This window comes from Mytilus californianus, unplaced genomic scaffold (assembly GCF_021869535.1).
Source record: "Mytilus californianus isolate M0D057914Y unplaced genomic scaffold, xbMytCali1.0.p SCAF_13, whole genome shotgun sequence".
In the NCBI taxonomy this organism is placed as follows: domain Eukaryota; kingdom Metazoa; phylum Mollusca; class Bivalvia; order Mytilida; family Mytilidae; genus Mytilus; species Mytilus californianus.
The window spans coordinates 4,639,734-4,653,120 of NW_026262615.1; the positions used below are offsets into that span (position 1 = coordinate 4,639,734).

The 13,387-nt window shown below is 33.3% G+C and overlaps 1 protein-coding gene and 1 long non-coding RNA gene across 16 annotated transcripts in view; both read right to left on the reverse strand.

Annotated features, from left to right (window-relative positions):
* The window catches only part of LOC127723042 (uncharacterized), a 260,474-nt gene that overhangs the window by 222,131 nt on the left and 24,956 nt on the right, over window positions 1-13,387 (reverse strand). For 4 of the 14 annotated variants that reach the window (XR_007991816.1, XR_007991820.1, XR_007991814.1 and 1 more), the window contains exon 3: window positions 4,721-8,620. The exons of 9 other annotated variants lie outside the window; for them this stretch is intronic. The gene's annotated coding sequence lies outside the window, so the exon portion shown is untranslated. Of the gene's footprint in view, window positions 1-4,720; window positions 8,621-13,387 lie in introns of those variants that run through there. One more of the 14 variants, XR_007991818.1, reaches the window with a different exon arrangement.
* Window positions 1,770-4,720, reverse strand: LOC127723047 (uncharacterized). Of its 2 annotated transcripts, none has more exons than XR_007991828.1 (2): window positions 2,397-4,720; window positions 1,770-2,018 (listed from the first exon to the last, which is right to left on the reverse strand). It is a non-coding gene; the product is annotated as an uncharacterized LOC127723047 (long non-coding RNA). The 2 variants fall into 2 exon arrangements; XR_007991830.1 differs by lacking the exon at window positions 2,397-4,720 and adding an exon at window positions 2,077-2,390.

Below are 13,387 nucleotides of genomic sequence, written 5' to 3' on the forward strand. Positions count from 1 at the left end.
GGTTTTTATATATTCAACAATATGATTTAGCGATGATTCCGTGTGCATGATGCGATTTTATACCGCGTAAGACGTAACAACAAAAACCTACCCCCTCCCGCCCATTTTTTTTTTTTTTTTGTATTACTTGAATATTTTTGTACATGCGTTATACCTTATTAAATCGAAGATGTTAGTCTTTTTCAGATAATGCAGATTGCTGAATTTGATGTCTTTATGGGATGTGACTGGTGCATTAATATATTTTGAAAGTTAATATTTATAATTAATATAGACTTTAAATGAAAAGTTATTTATGACATGTGTATGATCGTAAATGTATATTTATGCCAAAATATGATTATCATTACTTATGTGCTGAGTTTTGTTTTACTTACATCGAAATGGGAGTGGAGTGAATTTCAATTATGATATCCATTCACAACAAACTGAATGTAGTTCAAATTTATTTTTCCTGTGCCTGTTTATAATGGTCTTGATAACTCACCTGACTCACAGCTGGCAAAGACTTTTGGCAACTAATAAAGATGACAGCCACTTTTTTTTCCAGCAGCCAATTTTATTGATATGTTTAAAAACCAAAAAGCTGTATAAAACTCAAACTTTCCAAAAATCTCATAATCTTGTTTAAATATAATAGCACCTCTTAACGGAATTCGACACTTTGACGTATTTTCGTGAATCTCAAAAGATGACATTCCGTTGTATAAACCGATGATGCCAGCAGCTACTTTTTCGGAGGACACTGTTTGTTTGGAAAAAAAAATATTACAATTGAAAATTTGTTTTTCGTTCTTTTTCTCGTTTTTTAATTCCATATGATTAGGAGGTACAGAAACAATGTAGGAATAGAAAATTAAAAAATCAAAGGACAACTACCATTGTTATAATAATTGATTACAGTAAAGTTGTGATGAATAATCTTATATATATATATATATATATATATATCCATTGAACCGAATGAGAAAGATGCAATGTACGACAGAAAAACTAAATAAAGGCTTTCCATACACTCGGCATCCTCAAATACGCATTATTGTCCAAACCATTTTAAATATTTATTTCTCTATACATGAAATGAAAACTTTCGGTAATCTGTTTTTTAATGTGAACAAGTATTTTCTATAGAAAATTCTACGTGGACTATTTTATACGGCATCCGACATTACCAATTTATTAATTTCAATTGAAATTTGTCGGTAAAAAATGTAACAGTGGTGTCCAGACGGGCCAGGATGCCAGGAAAATACTAAAGTGGAGAATAGCCTCGGTCAAAACCCTTTGCTCCAAAATACTGGCGTTTGCAAATATTAGGTTCCGTATCCCAATAATATCGTTTGGTCGTACGGACCATGAACATATATTTATTTCAATCTAAGGTACGTTTCATTTCATATGATCATCAAAAGGCATATGAACACCAAATGGATAAAAGGCGTAGCATGAAAATCACCAATCCAAGAACCTAATTTTTACCGTTATAAATCTATCAAGATAGATAACAAGTGTACCTTTACCCGTTGATGCTTCCTGTCTCGCTCCCTCTTGAGTTTAAACTATCCCTCATTTTTGTTTTGTTCTATTGATTTATCTCTTTTTATTCGATTTACGAGATTTGAACATAAGCAAAATTTTGTTGCCATAACTAACAATTTATGTTCTGTTGATGAATCGATGAGTGGATTAATAGGCAAAGGCGACTATTGGCTTTGTGCTTTTCACACATTATTACTGATAATGCATAGAACAAATAAAAAAAATCTAGATGTATTACGAAATTTTTTAATGAAAATATAAAACAAATGAGTACAATTCAATATATGTTGTATCTTACAAAAGACGTCTTAATTCTTATTAATAACAATCAGAAAATTGAAGGCATTAAAACAATGTATGGCATAGAATGAATGATGTGGCGTTTTAACGCCTAACAAATATGATATGGCAACATTATGACTGAAATGCAAATTCTATGGTATAATCACGCCTATTATGCAATTATATGGTATAATCGACTATTATGCAATTCTATGGTATAATCACACCTATTATGCAATAATATGGTATAATCACGCCTATCATGCAATTCTATGGTATAATCACGCCTATATATTCTGCAATTCTATGGTATAATCACGCCTATATATTCTGCAATTCTATGGTATAATCACGCCTATATATTCTGCAATTCTATGGTATAATCACGCCCATCATACAATTATATGGTATAATCGCGCCTATCATGCAATTCTATGGTATAATCGCGCCTATATATCCTGCAATTCTGTGGTATAATCACGCCTAGCATACAGTTCTATGGTATAATCGCGCCTATCATGCAATTCTATGGTATAATCGCGCCTATATATCCTACAATCATATGGTATAATCACGCCTATCATGCAATTCTATGGTATAATCACGCCTATTGTGCAATTATATGGTACATTTATATTCAAGCCTATCATGCAATGATATGGTGTTACCAAGGTTGATAGTTGACAGTATATTTATAAATGTATCAAAACACTGAAGCTGAAGGTATAAAACTCATATCTATATCATGCTTTTATTCGGTTCGAAACTTTACATTTAAAACAGTCTGATATTGATGTCTCAATTGTTGTTCACAGTTCATATCATTTTATATTACAACACCTAGCATACAAGAAAAGAAATACAGATCTGTAATAACCTCACATTCATTTTCATTAATTCTAAGTTCAAATAAACTTTACAAAAGCATATTTTAATCAAAAATTAACTAAAAGGTTTCTAAAAATTAACAAGCCAGAAAGGAAGAAGAAAGCATTGCCATTAAACTCACGTAATATTTTAGTATTTATGCCATACCTGTAGAATTGAAAGGTACATGCAAGTTTTTTTTAATACTCAAAACTCAACGATTGTTTCCTTATGTACAACAACACTAATATTTGTATATGCGGTTCTTCCACATTAAACATGTTAAAAGTAAAAAACAAAATTATTATGACCATATTTTTCTTAATCTAAATACAATAAAAACAACAACAACAAGAGGCTGTCCGAGTGACAGCAAACCGGATTTTCCTGCAGAGGTCGAACCCTGAACAGTTGAACTAGTATGGACACTACATTTAAGCTTAAAACAGCTCTGAATTTGGATTGTGATTGAATATTTGACACATCACAGGTTTGTGACACAAAATGAATGTGGTTTAAGAACTGAAATACTTGAAATTGGACATTTAAATACCTATAATGGTCCAATATCAACAATCTAAGTACATATTAGAATCAGCATATCAAAGAACCCCAAGAATTCAATTTTTGATGAAATCAGACAAAAGTTTAATTTAAGACCCTTTGGACATCAATGTGGACCAATTTGATAAAGAAGCCCACAATCCAAAATCTCTCAATACATGGTTAGATTCAGCATTTCAAAGAACCCCATAAATAATTTTTTTGTTGAATCAAACGAAGTTTCATTTTGGACTCTGATTTGGACAAACTTGAAAACTGGTCCCAAAAATCTAATAATTACAGGTTTAGATTAAGCAATTTAAAGAACCCTATATATATTTAATTTATGTTGAAATGAAACACAGGTTAATTTTATCCATAATATTTTCTGTGCAAAGGGAAATAACTCAAACTGGATAAATAGTTCTCTAAAATAAGATATGATGCAATTTTTCAAATTATAATCAATAATATAATAACAACAACCAGTGATGACTAAGTTCTCTAAAATTAGATATGATTTAACACTCAAACATTGCTAGAATCAGCATATCAAAGAACCAAAGAATTCAATTTTTGATGAAATTAATTAAAAGTGTAATTTAGGACCCTTTGGACCTCAATGTGGTATTATCTTATTAATAATGAAAAGAAATACAGGTTTAGATGAAGCATTTCAAAGAACCCTATATATATTCAATTAATGTTGAAATCAAAAACAGTTTAATTTTGGACCCCAATTTAGACCAACTGGAAAACTGGGCCCAAAATCAGAAATCTAAATATATGTTTATTAATAGACAATATAAGCTTAGTTTTTAAAGGAGTTTACTTCATCAAAAAAAAATATATAGCATTCAGAAAATTAGTTTTTATAGAATAACAAACAAACTTGCCACAAAATTCTACAAACAATTTACCAAAGAAAAGAAGAAAAAATTCCAAAATTGTATTTATCATTAATACAATGTCATTTCAAAATCTATAAAACTTATCAGTAACAAGAAATAATTGTAACAGAATGCTGTTACGAAGTCTCCCAAACAAAGCTCCAATAATTCGTCATTCCCATTGTCGCTTGACATTGCGCAATGTCCTGTACAAATTGGTTTATGATATGCATTAATGACGTCTATGGATTGACCCTGTATGTCATTCAAATTTTCTTGAAATTACGAACAGGAATTTATATGGTTAAGGGGTGGAGATCTCGACCGTTTACAAGTTCTCAAAAGGAGGGTGATCCCCAGGGGACTCTCCCTTTATTTCATATGATTTGGTTTTTTTGTCCTGTACAAGAATATATATGGTTTAAGGGCCGGGATCTTGACCGTTTACAAGTTCGTAAACAGGAGGGGGTGGGGGTGACCCCAGGGGACTCGCCTTATATTTCATTTGATTTGTTTTATGGTCCCATACAAGAATATACATGCATATGGCTTCCGCATGGGGATCTTGACCGTTTACAAGTTATCAAAAAGAAGGGGGGGGGGGTGAACCCCATGGACTTCCCCTGTATTTCATTTGATTTATTTTATTGCATACAAGAATATATATGGTTAAGGGGTGGGGATTTCGACCGTTTACAATTTCTCAAACAGGAGGGGTGGGGTGACCCCAAGGGACTCGCCTTTTATTTTTTATTTGATTTGTTTTATTGTCCCATACAAGAATATATATAGTTTCAGGGTGTGGATCTTGACCGTTTACAAGTTTTAAAAAAGAAAGAGGGTGGGGGTGACCCCCATGGACTTCCCCTATATTTCATTTGATTTGTGTTATTGTCCCATACAAGAATATATATGGTTTAGGGGTGGGGATCTCGACTGTTTACAAGTTACCAAAAAGAAGGGGGTGGGGGTGACCCCATGGATTTCCCCTATATATCATTTGATTTGTTGTATTGTCCCATTCAAGAATATATATGGTTAAGGGGTGGGGATCTCGACGGTTTACAAGTTCTTAAACAGGATGGGGTGGGGTGACCCCAGGGGACTCGTCTTTTATTTCATTAGATTTGTTTTATTGTCCCATACAACAATATATATGGTTTCGGGGTGGGGATCTTGACCGTTTACAAGTTTTCAAAAAGAAGGGGGTGGGGGTGACCCCCATGGACTTCCCCTATATTTCATTTGATTTGTGTTATTGTCCCGTACAAGAATATATATATGGATTAGGGGTGGGGATCTCGACCGTTTACAAGTTCTCAAACAGGAGGGGGTGGGGGTGACCCCAGGGGACTCGCCTTTTATTTCATTTGATTTGTTTTGTTGTTACATACAAGAATATGTATGGTTTCACGGTTGGGATCTTGACCGTTTACAAGTTTTCAAAAAGTAGGGGGGTTGGGGTGAACCTGGGGACTCCCCAAATATTTCATTTGATTTGTGTTATTGTCCCATACAAGAATATATATGGTTTAGGGTGGGGATCTCAACCGTTTAAAAGATAAAAGCAAATACTCAAATTGAAAGGGGGTGGGGGTAAGAATATATATGGTTTAGGGAGACTAAATTATCTACAAAATGTCTAATAATGAACAGTAAATTTCAAATTTCATTTATACAGTCCTACTAGTAAATTTCAAACTTTATATATACAGTCCTACAGATCTTATCAGAAAACAGAAAATTTTCAAATAAATCTGTCACTCCAATGATATTATATGCTAAGATATAACCCAGATCTAATTAATAATTATTAATGTAATTAACTTCAAAATGTCTAATAATATGGCTTATAATCATTACCACTTAGGAAATAGATAATTTTCAAATAAATCTGTCACTCCAATTTTTATTTTGAGATAAGACATCATGCTTAGTCATAAAAAAGATAACAAGAGCAAAATATTTAAACATTCCACTTTTGGATATTAAAAATGGCGATAACTCACAAAGAAGATATACTAGTATCTTGAAAATTGAACTAGACCTTCATTAAGTCCAAGGAAACAACATATTTAAAATTGAAAAAAAATTGTTAAAGCGTTTTCATGTTATTGTGCTGACACTGTTTGGCAGCCGCCCGTAGGTCCGCCTAGCCGCCCGCCGTACATCACCATTTTAATAACCGATATTTCCTTTGAAAATCCTGTTAAAAATGTTTGCTACTGCTTATTTATCATACCACAGCTTTCAGAATGCTAAATAAGAAGCTGATGAGCGATCAATTAGAAAATTTATTACACAGTAAAGCATATTCACATGAAGCCTAATAACACATTTAGAAAGCTCTTATATTCGTAGTTCCCTAGAAGAGTGAGTCGAACATTTCATGCATGGCGGTAAACAGGAAATTGAAGCTCAGGAGTTTCGTGAGACGAATGGAAAAACGGGTATACATGAGGACAGACAGAGGTAAACCGGTATAACACAAACACTACGTAAAAATTAATATTATTATCATAAAATGCGAACGTGTTTTTAATTTAATTTTCCATTTTCTAAGAAAATGCGACCAATCGTTCCCTTATAGTGTTCGTATAAATTGTGTAGAATGCATTACTTAAGTGAGGTTACTCCTACAACTATATCTCTCAAATCAGAGAGATTTTCAAAAACTTGTTTCATATTTTTCAGTAGCAGCTAGGTACATGAAATGAAAAGATAAACTCTCTGCGTTATGTGTTACTATCAAAATTGACTTATCCTGGTCTTTACAAAAAGTTATACATAAATGAGAGGCACAGTAAGTATTTATACAATGTACAAGAGTGCACACGCTGAAATGTCTCGCCTTCTTTACTAATCATTGATATTATGTTGATAGTCCTAAATATAAAGCTTTATTACAACTGTCACATAAACTTAATATTAACCAAGTAAACTAAACATTGACCAAAGAACCATGAAAATGAGGTCAAGGTCAGATGAACCATGCTAGGCAGGCATGTACAGCTAACAATTCTTCCATACAACAAATATAGTTGACCTATTGCTTATAGTTTAAGAAAAAAAGACCAAAACACAAAAACTTAACACTGAGCAATGAACCTTGAAAATGAGGTCAAGGTCAAATAAAACCTGCGTGACTGACAAATAGATCATAAAATATTTCCATACACCAAATATAGTTGAACTATTGCATACAGTATTAGAAAAAAAGACCAAAATTCAAAAACTTAACTTTGACCACTGAATCATGAAAATGAGGTCAAGGTCAGATGACACCTGCCAGCTAGACATGTACACCTTACAATCATTCCATACACCAAATATAGTAGACCTATTGCATACAGTATTAGAAAAAAGACCAAAACTCAAAAACTTAACTTTGACCACTGAACCATGAAAATGAGGTCAAGGTCAGATGACACCTGCCAGCTAGACATGTACACCTTACAATCATTCCATACACCAAATATAGTAGACCTATTGCATACAGTATAAGAAAAACAGACCAAAACACAAAAACTTAACTATAACCACTTGAACAATGAAAATGAGGTCAAGGTCAGATGACACCTGCCAGCTAGACATGTACACCTTACAATCATTCCATACACCAAATATAGTAGACCTATTGCATACAGTATAAGAAAAACAGACCAAAACACAAAAACTTAACTATAACCACTGAACCATGAAAATGAGGTCAAGGTCAGATGACACCTGCCAGTTGGACATGTACACCTAACAGTCCTTCCATACACCGAATATACTAGACCTATTGCTTATAGTATATGAGATATGGACTTGACCACCAAAACTTAACCTTGTTCACTGATCCATAAAATGAGGTCGAGGTCAAGTGAAAACTGTCTGACGGGCATGAGGACCTTGCAAGGTACGCACATACCAAATATAGTTATCCTATTACTTATAATAAGAGAGAATTTAACATTACAAAAAATCTTAACTTTTTTTTCAAGTAGTCACTGAACCATGAAAATGAGGTCAAGGACATTGGACATGTGACTGACGGAAACTTCGTAACATGAGGCATCCATATACAAAGTATGAAGCATCCAGGTCTTCCACCTTCTAAAATATAAAGCTTTTAAGAAGTTAGCTAACGCCGCCGCCGCCGGATCACTATCCCTATGTCGAGCTTTCTGCGACAAAAGTCGCAGGCTCGACAAAATGAATCAACAATTCGAGTGTCATTAAAGTTACAAAGAAGTCAATACAAAAGGTTTCGAGTTTAAAAGCTTCTTTCACTGATTTCATAGAAAGAACGTTTAAACAGATAATTCTTCCAACCAGCTGTTTTCGTTAATTTCTCACCCATCGCCATGCTAGGAAGAATACAATCCCAGAGAAAACTCCTCCGATTCCACCAACAATACATAGCCCAAAGGAATAGTAATATTTGGAATTATCCAACTTATATCCATCGAATGACATTGTTGCGAAGACAATTACTCCGACCAAGGCAAGTCCTCCTGAAATATATATATATATATATTAAACTAACCATCTTACTTATTTCCCCAAAAAATAATAACCTGTATCTATTATGTATGAAAACACATGTACCCCAATTCGTATATTTTTATATAATAGCAGACCTTCTATTGATCCCTACGTCACTATATGACTGGTTATTCAAACATTCGTAAGGGTTCCGCGGAACCCAGTGTCTCGCCTACTTTGCTGTTAATCGCAGGCTTAACAAAAATGAGGAAAAAATTTAATAAAAATATTCCTCTCTATACTATCTTTTGATTGTAAGTAGCTTTGGTCAAAGTTTGGTAAAAATCCAGGATAGTTTATGAATCTAATAAATGTTTTAAAAACTTAAACTGCAGACTATGTAATGTTAACTGGAAGAAAAACTAAGTCCATTTATAAGTAAAATACGGAAAAAATGGAACAAAATTTTAACAAAATTTCCTTCTAGATACTAGCTTTTAATCATAAACAAGCTTCTGTCCAAGTTTGGTACAAATCCAAGATAGTTTAAGAAAGTTGTTAAAATTTTAAAAACTTTAACCACAGAGTGAATGTAATGTTAACTGGTCCATTTATAAGTAAAATACGGAAAAAATGGAATTTTTTTTTTTTTACAAAATTTACTTTTGAATATTATCTTATGATCATAAACAAGCTTCTGTCCAAGTTTGGTAGAAATCCAGGATAGTTTAAGAAAGTTATTAAAATTTCAAAAACTTTAACCACAAAGTGATTATTTGTGGACGCCGCCGCCGACGACGACGACGCCGACGGAATGTAGGAACTTAGAGAGTGCTTAAATAAACTGTTGACACAGAGATATGTCTCGCCTATCGGCATAAAACTCAGAAAAAGACAATCTAATGGACAACAACATTGCTTATTTATTCAGTCGCTGGACCATGATCTAGTGGGCAGGGCCTGAAAATGGTCCACAAACTGAGATGTACAGACAAAAATGTAACTTTATGAAAATATCGTTGTTTATTGTAAATAGTTCCTATCAATATAACATAAGCAAAAAAAACTTATCATTGAAAACTGCTAATTAATTCAAAGTCACTGGACCATGACAACCGGAGCAGGGCCTCGAAATAGTAATCAAACTGATATAAACTGATAGAAATGCAACTTCATACAAAATATCATTGATCTATCACAAGTAGATCCTATCAAACTAACTTAAGCAGAAAAATTAACATTGAAAATTGCTAATTAATTCAAAGTCACTGAACCATGTCCTTAGGAGACAGGGCCTCAAAATAGTCGTCAAACTGATATGTACTGATAGTAAATACAACTTCATACAAAATATCATTGATTTATCACAAGTAGATCCTGTTAAACTAACTTAAGCATAAAACTTAACATTGAAAATTGCTTATTAATTCAAAGTCATTGGACTATGTCCTAGGGGGTAGGGCCTCAAAATAGTCGTCAAACTGATATGTACTGATAGTAAAGCAACGTCATTCAAAATATCATTGATCTATCACCAGTAGATTCTATCAAACTAACTTGAGCAGAAAACTTAACATTGAAAATTACTTATTAATTCAAAGTCATTGGACCATGTCCTAGGGGGCAGGGCCTCAAATTAGTCGTCAAACTGATATGTACTGATAGTAATGTAACTTCATATCAAATATCAATGATCTATCACAAGTGGTTTCTATCAAACTAACTTAAGCAGAAAACTTAACAATTGTTGACGCCGGAGCCGGAGCCGTCGTCGTTGCCGGGAAAGCAATCCCTATGTCTCGCTTTCTGCGACTTTCGTCGCAGGCGAGACAAAAAGAGAGGTAAAAGATACCAAAGGGACATTCAAACTCATAATTCGCAAATAAACTGACAACACCATGGCAAAAAATAAGAAAAAAGACAAACAAACAACAGTACATAAAACACAACATAGAAAACTAAAGACTGAGCAACACGAAGCCCATAAAAAACTGGGGATGACTTAAAAATACACATACAGATAGTAAATATGAGCCAAGGCTCCGTGTTGAAGACCGTACTTTGACCTATAATGGTTTACTTTTATAAATTTTGACTTGAATGGAGAGTTGTCTCATTGGCACTCAAACCACATCTTCTTATATCTATAGACCACTAAAAACGAACATTTGGAACTAACTCTTTAAAGTTATTTGTAGATCTTGTCTTCTTGGTCAATTTTGTTGTTTGAATTTTTTTTTTTTTTTTTATAGTTTTAAAAAAAAATAGGCAATAACTAAAAACAAGAGGCTATCAAGAGCCTGAATCGCTCACCTTTAATTGTTTGCTCAAATCTTTCATCAATGATTACTTTTGCTTTTCAATATATATTAATGAGTGGCTTAAAAATGCCATTTAAATGTTCTTTGTATCTGTCATATTTTCTTCAAAAGCAAAAAAATGCATTTAACCCAATGTTCCATTTTAGCTATAGTGGCTATGTTTCTTGACGTACGAGAAAATAAAATATAAAATTTATACTAGATACTATGAAACTCATCCACCCCAAGTTTGGCTGAAATTGACTAAGCAGTTTCAAAGGAGATTTTTTTACGTAAGTAAACTGGATGAACAAATTGTGATAAATTGTCTTTAAAGGGCAATAACTCCTTAAGGGGTCAATTGACAATTTTGGTCATATAAACTTATTTGTAGATCTTACTTTGCTGAAAATTTTTTGCTGTTTACAGTTTATCTTTATCTATAATAATATTCAAGATAATAACCGAAAACTGGAAAACTTCCCTAAAATCATCAATTCGAGGGCAATAACCTAAAAATTAGATACCCAATTTGGCTGATAATTTCAGGGCAGGTAGACCTTGACCTAATGAATACTTTAACTTCTTGTCTGATTTGTTCTAAAAGCTTTAGTTTTTGAGATATAAGGTCTGAATTTGGATTGTAATTAAATATTTGATATATTATAGGTTTCTGAATAAATGTAGTCATAGAACTTGAAATTGGTTATATGAAAGATTTCTTGCTGTTGTGCAATACACTTTGCTGTAGCGTAATACTTAGTAAATCTGTTGTCAGACTATAAACAAATAAAATCTTATATATATTAACTTGTTTTATTGTAAACAAAAACACAGCATTTTTGTTTTCTGTTTAAGACAAATAAGAATTCAAATAGAACTCATTTCAGTTTACTTGCATGTTTTCTTTTCGTACTCTGCGGCGCTTCCGCCATGATTGTTATGTATGACGTCAAATGTTTTTAATATTGACCGTCAATATACGTATAAATAGAAACATAGCGTCAATATACTTAATCAAAGCACTGTAAGCGCTGTAGGCAGTTAACCAAAAACCAAGGCAAACGTAATTATGAAAACTGTGGCAGTGTTGCTTCAATAATTTTTTTTTAAGATTTGAAAGAACAAACATTAAACATTCGTATATTGTACATTTATGTTCATTAAATGAATTGATTATTAAGGCAAATTAATTAATAGTTCATCAAGGTTTTCAAAAGCAACTCATATATCAATGTAAATGACCCCCATCTTCACCACCAAGAGCATGATGTTACTCCATACCAAGTTTGGAATAAAATGACAGGCGATTATAAAACAGTTGGTCAAACATTCTCGGGCTTTACACTGCTTGAAAGATTTATATGTTTTCTTTAAAATGAGCCATAAATGAAAATTATTATAGGCCCAGAAATAATTTAATAAATAATTAAAGTAAATTCAATTAACCTAGACTCATTTTTTGCATCAATAAAATTTTATAATAAACAAGAAATAATTGTAACAGGATGCCGTTACGAAGTCTCCCAAACAAAGCCCCCATAATTCGTCATTCCCATGGTCTCCTGACATTGGGCAATGTCCTGTTCATATTGGTTTGGTCTAGTAAAGTGATATGCATATGTGACACCTAGGAGATTGACCCTGTATGTCATTCAAATCTTTTTGAAATGATGAACAGGAATAAATATGGTTTAGTTGTGTCTATCTCATCCGTTTACAAGTTCTCAAATAGGAGGGGGTGGAGTGACCCCAGGGACCCCCTATATTTCATTTGATTGTTATATTGTCCCATACATGATTACATATGGTTTAGGGGTGGGGATCTCGACCATTTCCAAGTTCTCAAACAGGAGGGGGTGGGGTGACCCCAGGGACTCCCCAAATGTTTCATTTGATTTGTTATATTGTCTCATACATGAATATATATGGTTTAGGTGTAGGGATCTTGACTGTTTACAAATTCTCAAACAAGAGGGGGTAGGGTGTCCCTATGGACTCCCCCTATATTTCATTTGTTTTATTGTCCCATACATGAATATATATGGTTTAGGGGTGGGGATCTCGACCGTTTACAAGTTCTCAAATAGGAGGGGGTGGGGTGATTCCCAGGGACTCCCCATATATTTCATTTCATTTGTTTTATTGTCCCATACATGAATATATATGGTTTAGGGGTGGGGATCTCAACCATTTCGAAGTTCTCAGACAGGAGGGGGTGGGACGATACCGGGGACTCCCCCAAATTATTTTCATTTGATTTCTTTTATTGTCCCATACAAGTGTATATATATATATATATATTGTTTAGGGGTGGGGATCGCGACGGTTTACAAGATAAAAGTACATTTTCAAATTGAAGGGGGTTGGGATGACCCCAGGGACTCAACCTATATTTTGGTTGATTTTTGTATTGTCCTGTTCTCATTACTGAAGACTGCATGTGTCTATCACTTTCTGTTTTCGAGAAAGAGTCATTTGAAAATTAAAAAAAAT